At 41.4% G+C, this 6,451-nt stretch overlaps 1 protein-coding gene and 1 long non-coding RNA gene across 4 annotated transcripts in view; one reads left to right on the top strand and one right to left on the bottom strand.

The window, feature by feature from the left end:
- The window catches only part of LRRTM4 (leucine rich repeat transmembrane neuronal 4), an 860,180-nt gene that overhangs the window by 671,904 nt on the left and 181,825 nt on the right, over positions 1-6,451 (bottom strand). The gene's annotated exons all lie outside the window — the stretch shown is intronic.
- LOC109295491 lies at positions 1,215-1,905 on the top strand. The gene is made up of 2 exons (XR_002096756.1): positions 1,215-1,521; positions 1,722-1,905. It is a non-coding gene; the product is annotated as an uncharacterized LOC109295491 (long non-coding RNA).

Raw genomic sequence — 6,451 nt, 5'->3', positions numbered from 1 at the left:
TTTGGAGCTCTGACCTCATGACATGGAGGTAAGGGGTTAAGCCCATGTCACTCCATTAGGTAACTGGGATGTTTTTCAAATTGATTGGCTGGCATCAAATAACACCTGTCCCTGACTGGGTCCAGGTGGTGAGGTCAGGAGGGCTATTTAAGAGGGTCCCTGCAGAAAGAAAGGGGCGGACATTTTAAAACACACACACAGAAACATGGACCACCGCAGCTATCCCTCATTTGCTGGATGTGGAAGTGAGTAACCTACCAGAAAAGTAACTAGAAACTTAGTTTAATGTACTCTACTCGCATATCAAGGGGTAATCAAGCCATTTCTGTTTGCTCAGGGTTATTCTTTTGCAATTTCTCTGACTTGTACCCCTCTTCATGCCTACCCTCTCTACAAAAAAGCTGTCTAATATAGCCAGCCTTGCTGTATATGCTTGAGAGAGAATGGACAGGCCTTCTTGCTCCCTTTATTAGACTGACTAAGGGAAGCTACTTTTTATGCTTCAGGCTATAAGAAACACCCAGATATATTCTGCAGGAATTATGTAACCCAGATATATCCTGCAGGAATTATGTAACCCCTAGGTCCTACAGGGTCTGTGTATCCCAGATGGCATGGGGCCCAGACAAAGACCTAAGTCTGGGTGGTGGCAGTGGTACCCCAGGCTTGCGGGTGCACTCCATTAAGGGGGTTGGCCATAAGTTGGCACCCCTGGAGAGGCATCCAAAGCTTGGTTTTTGGCTGGGCACAGTGAGGCAGGTGGCACAGCACAGAAGCACCCCCTACTAGCCCATCACATGCTTTAGGGTATCCTTATCTAGACTTATTGAGTGGGTCTTGTTGGCTCTTCCCATGACCCTTTATTAAGTTAGCTCTATTTGTTCATAAATTAATTTGTAGTAACTTCCAGACTTGTAGAACAACTTTGCATCACATCACTAGGTCACTCACAATATTCTTACCATTATTATGTATTCTTCTTCATTGATTAACAGACAGCAGCTTTGCAACTGTAATACTGCATTACTGTCTATATCACTCCAGGCTGGGTATTAAATATTACCATTCAGATACGAGTGTTGTACAGCCACTTTGGATTGAAAATGGACATCCCACCCCAGCATCTTTGGAAAGGTAGCAACATCATGCACATAACAGATCAGTGGCAGAGCTAGGTATGTATGAATCAGCAAACCAAAACTTAGCTTGATGCCATAACTATTAGGCCAAATCATCTTTTTTACCTACCCTGCCTCCACAGTGGATTGCAATAATATACTCAGGGGGAAAAAAGGCCAGAATCATGAAGCTGAGATCAGAAAGAGAACTTCCTCAGAATTCAGGTTGAGTTGGATCCATTGTTTCAGTCAGATTCATCCCTAAATTTTGAAAATATCTATTTTTTCCCTTCAGGTACTAAATGCTTAGATGTGTCATTTCTTTCCCCAGAGCATGTAGAGGAAGGGGGAAAAAATAGAGACCATGAAAAGAACATTATTACTTTCCATCTGCTGAAGAACTGTAGGAGTTTTTTATTTTTTCTTTGCCATTTTCTTTTAAGATTGTGTAATTATAGAACTAAAGGAAAAGTCAGGAGATAATGAGATAAATAATGAGGAAGGGCACAGGACACATGTTTCCTTATTATTAGAACTGTGCAAAACTTAGCAGCTTTGTTTTTCAGGGGCTTGCACTCCCATGCATTTTATTTTGAGTTTCAGGCGAAAGTTGAGATGATTTGCACAATAGATGAGCCAGACAAAAAATCTGATGAAAATCTACCCCAGCTACCAAGGATGAACTTCCTTTCCTTTCTTATTATTGTCACTAGCATATTAGCTACAATCATACCTTCTGTCAATCTTGCATTAAGCAGCAGGTACAATAAAAATGTGAAACAAAAAAATAAATAAATAATGCCAGCTTTTGAAGAAGATACAATACTCTGAGACTGCCTGCCTATGTCCATTAAAAATTGCTTGCTTTTTTTTGGCATCAGGTATTAAGTCTGGAAGACTCCAAGTCTAATTTGGGCAGTTATGTGCTGCCTGCCTAAAATCCCCTGTGTTTTAAATATAAACCAGATTCTTTTCTACCATTCTTCTCCACTTTCAGTCCTACCATTCTGTGTATCATCCCATGGGTTCTATTAACTATTTTCTCTTCCAGCCAGAACTGGTTGCATTTCAGTGAAGCATGAAGTCAACCGAAAGGTAAGATATTGAAAGGTGACCAGTTTTTTCTGTGCTCAGCTTGGAACAGCTCCAAGGGACTTTTGATACAAGCACAGTGAACACCCAGAAATGGAAATCTCGTCTCACTTTTGCAAATCCACTAAAACATATTTTTTATAATGCTTCAGTGTGCATCTATTGCACACATTTGACTATTGGAGGAGATTTCCAAATGTATACATGGTGGCTAGATACCCAACTCTCATTGAAAGTCAATGCAAATTACAAACCTAACTGCCATTCATGCCTGTGGAAAACTACCTCTATTATCATCTTCTGGATTAATACAAACAACATGGAGTTCCCCACTTTGAGTTCTCGGTCTCCCCTCAGTATTTAGTGCAGCACAGGCTCTTGAATCACAACCCAACTGTGAAGAGGAACAAGATTATATATATGATTCTTTGGTATACATGAATCAATAAAATATTGATAAATAGAACCACAGTGGAATGAGTTCATTTATGACCTACTACTCCTGACAAAGGTAAAGATTTAGCTGAGCAACAACTTGACTTAGAGCTGCCTTACTGGGCTTGCTTTGCTTAGCATACATCAAGAAAATGATGAAGACCTACAGCAAATCTTGACAGATTTTGACCTATTCATTGATTGATGAGCTCCTATTACTGTATCAGATTCGGCAACATATATTACCTATAGTTTGTGTAATAGCTCATATGTTATTCTTCCTTTACAAGATAGTTTAATGTGGAGCTTGATATATGAAGTATTTTATGCACATCTACACAAAATAAAAGTGATTTACTTTCATTAAAGGAAGGAGAAGGCAAAATAAAATTTAAGGCCAGATCCTCATATTCTTACTCATCTTGAGAAGTCACAGACTCTCTGACACTTCCTGCAAAAATCAATAGAATGCCTCCTGATGTGAAAACTTTTTTCTTTGGCAGGAGGACTGGGGATATGCAACGTAGCTGTTAGTTGCCTTATGTGCTTGCAGTACTTGTAAAGACAGTTGGGGAGGAGGAAAATTTCTGGACAGCTCATTCATTACTGAAACAGTACATCTGCTCAGGGGCAGGAAAAAAACAAAGAGTAATAACAAACATTACTTGTTGATCCTGTGCTGGAAAGAAAGAGATTTAGGAACATAGGCCTGGAAATGATCTCCTGGGTCACTGAGTCCCATGCTGTCATGTGCAGCCACGTCACATAAGCCTATTCATAAATTTAACATGTTTCATCTTAGAATCAGCTGTTTTTGTCTTCATTGGGTTTGGCAGGTTGCATGTTTTGGCTTTTGTTTCCAGGCACTGGGGCTGCCCCCGTTAACCAGGGTGTCTGAGCTGCTTGTTGTAACTATGCAGATAGAATTACTGTGATAAAAGACATAAGGAAGAAACTAGAAAGAGAAGGAATGGATACAAGCTGAGATGAAGAGGTGCACTGGAGCAGCCATTTGAAGAATATGACAAGCGCTATTGATCCTGCAAAACCCGTGTGACTGTGTGTCACTTTATTTATGCAACCTACTTAAGCCTTTTCTGCTCGCCACTTACATACACACAAAACCTGAGTGGCTCTTGTAAAACGTAAAACTTTGAAGAGATACAAAATGTATCTCACCTGGAGGTTAATGTTGAAAACTTAGTTTACAAACAAGGCATTATCAGTGTTCTCTGTAGGGGGCTCTAAACTTCCAGACATTTGCCCATCTATTAACTATTTTCATGACTATCAGTCTCTGCTCAAGAGACAGTCAAGGACCAGAACAACAAGGTTATTGCAAGTGAGAACTCAGGTGCATCGCCTGGGCTGCAAAAGAAATCTGGCAAGCAAGGAAGCAAGGAAATCTGAGAAACAAGAAGTAATTTTTTTAATACATAGGGGGTAAAAAGAAGGTACCGGGCAATGTGAGGCCTCTGCAGGACATGATAGGAAATCTGATTGTTACATCAGACAGCAAAGCTAACCTATTTAACAATTTCTTTGCCTCAATTTTTCTGAGCAGGGATCGGGTCATCCCACACACTGGGACCCCTGTAGTCCCCAGGGGAGGCGCACCCAGGCCTAGGGTCAGAGAGGACCTAGTCAGGGAACTTCTGGAGGGACTGGATGTATTTAAATCAACAGGTCTGGACGATCTTCACCCCCAAGTTCTGAGGGAATTAGCAGAGGTCATCGCAGGATCCCTGGCACAACTTTACGAGCACTCATGGTGCTCTGGTGAGGTGCCAGAGGACTGGAAAATGGCCAATGTGGTCCCCATTTTTAAAAAAGAGAGGAAGCAAGGTGGTGTCATCTCTCCAATGCTCTTCTTAATATTCCTTTCCGCGATGCTACAGCTGACCATAAACAAACTTATAGCCAGAGTGCAGCTAAACTACTAAATGGATAATAAGCTGTTTACCTTCGGCCAACTATAAGCCAAAACCAAGGCCACCCCAACCATAATCATTTAAATCCAGTACGCTGATGATGCTGTAGTGTGTGCTCACTCAGAAGCAGGCTTTCAGGCAATAGTCAACATCTTTACCAAGGCATACAAGAAAATAGGACTGACGCTTAACATTCAGAAGACTGAAGTCCACTACCAACAAGCTCCTAACAAACAGTCCCCAGCTCCAGTAATCCAGATCCATGGTCAGACTCCAGAGAACCTTGAGTATTTCCCATACCTCGGAAGTCATCTCTCACTGAAGGCTGACATCAACGAAGATATCCAACATCGCCTCGAATGTGCAAGTCAAGCCTTTGGACACCTGAAGAAACAGGTGTTTTAAGATCGTGACATCAGATCCAAAAGCACACTTGTGGTTTATCAAACAGACGTGATTGCCACCTTGTTGTATGGAGCTGAGACATGGACAACGTACAGGAGACACCTAAACTTGTACATTGCTGCCATCAGTGCTGCCTGTTGAAGATCATTTGAATCTGGTGGGAAGACAGACACACCAATGTTCGTGTTCTCCTGCGAGCCAGCATTGCAAGTATCGAGGCAATGATCATATCCAACATCATCTGTCATCCATGTCATCCAGATGTCTAGCTCCGACTTCCAAAGCAAGTTTTATTCTCCCAGCTCCACCAAGATGCAATGCCTAAGAGGAGGGCAGAGGAAGTGCTTCAGGCACATCCTCAAAGCCAGCTTAAAAAAAAAAAAAGCAACATCAATATCAACTCGTGGGAGACTATCACACAGGACTGCCCCAATTGGAGGAAAAGTCTGCTACAGGGATCTCAGTACTTTGACACCTCATGACAACAACAGGGATGGAAAAGCAGGAGCAGCAGAAACAGTGTGTTGTAGACGAAATTGAGAATCCAGCACCACCCACCCCACACGAAAACACATGTTCAAGCTGCAGTAGTCTGTCGATTCCAGATAGGCCTCAACAGCCATCTTCAGATTCACGGATAAGACAACCACGGAAAACAATCATCCTCACGTGCAGGGGACTGCCAAAGACAGAGTGCACATGGATTTTTTTTTACATGCTGTTCTGTGCATGTGCTTTCACAGCATCTGATCAAGTAAGCCTGGGTTCACAAAAACTTATGCTACGTATCTGATTAAGTTAGTCTATCGGGTATAAGTGTACCCTGCCTTCTGTATCATTTATACCTGCGTTCCCATTTGTCTCTATCATGCCAACATATGGTCAGCTAGAAAGTAGCCCTTAGATTAGACAGCTTACAAGGAAAAGCTTTCTACTTCTGTGTTCGGGCTTTGTTTCAACTTTACTCTGAACTTGCATAGTTTAATGACAGTAGCCCACCAGTATGAGGAGGCAGAAGGGGTGTCAAATTTATTCTGAGTTCATAAAAGGTAGTTGGGGCTCAAGTTTAAATATTACATCCAAACCTGTTTGCACATCCCTAAATCATAACTTTCATTTCATGCATATTCCAGATGCATTTTCTAAGAGTGGTTTTAAGAAATAATTTTAACAGCTTTTCCTTCTGCTCGGGGGAGGGGAAAGGAGTTTGAATTATCTTCCTCTTTTTTGCTGCTGCAACTCCAGAAATAAAATTACATCACAAGATGAGTAGGAAATTGTTCCCAGTGCACTCACAGTTCTTTGAAAAGGGGAGGGAAAGAAAAAAAAAATCTCTTTTCTCTGCTAATCCTGAATTTAAAAAAATCTTTTAAGACTTCCATCTTTTTCTGACAGCAGATGGAATCCATTAATGAGAAGACTCAGGAGTTTTCAAGCCCTGGTCCTTGAATTTGCTCTTCTATGCAATTT

This window comes from Gavialis gangeticus, unplaced genomic scaffold (assembly GCF_001723915.1).
Source record: "Gavialis gangeticus isolate Ggan-Ray unplaced genomic scaffold, GavGan_comp1, whole genome shotgun sequence".
Lineage (NCBI taxonomy): Eukaryota > Metazoa > Chordata > Crocodylia > Gavialidae > Gavialis > Gavialis gangeticus.
The sequence above is the reverse complement of the archived record's forward strand: the minus strand, read 5'-3'. Positions and strand labels throughout refer to the sequence as shown.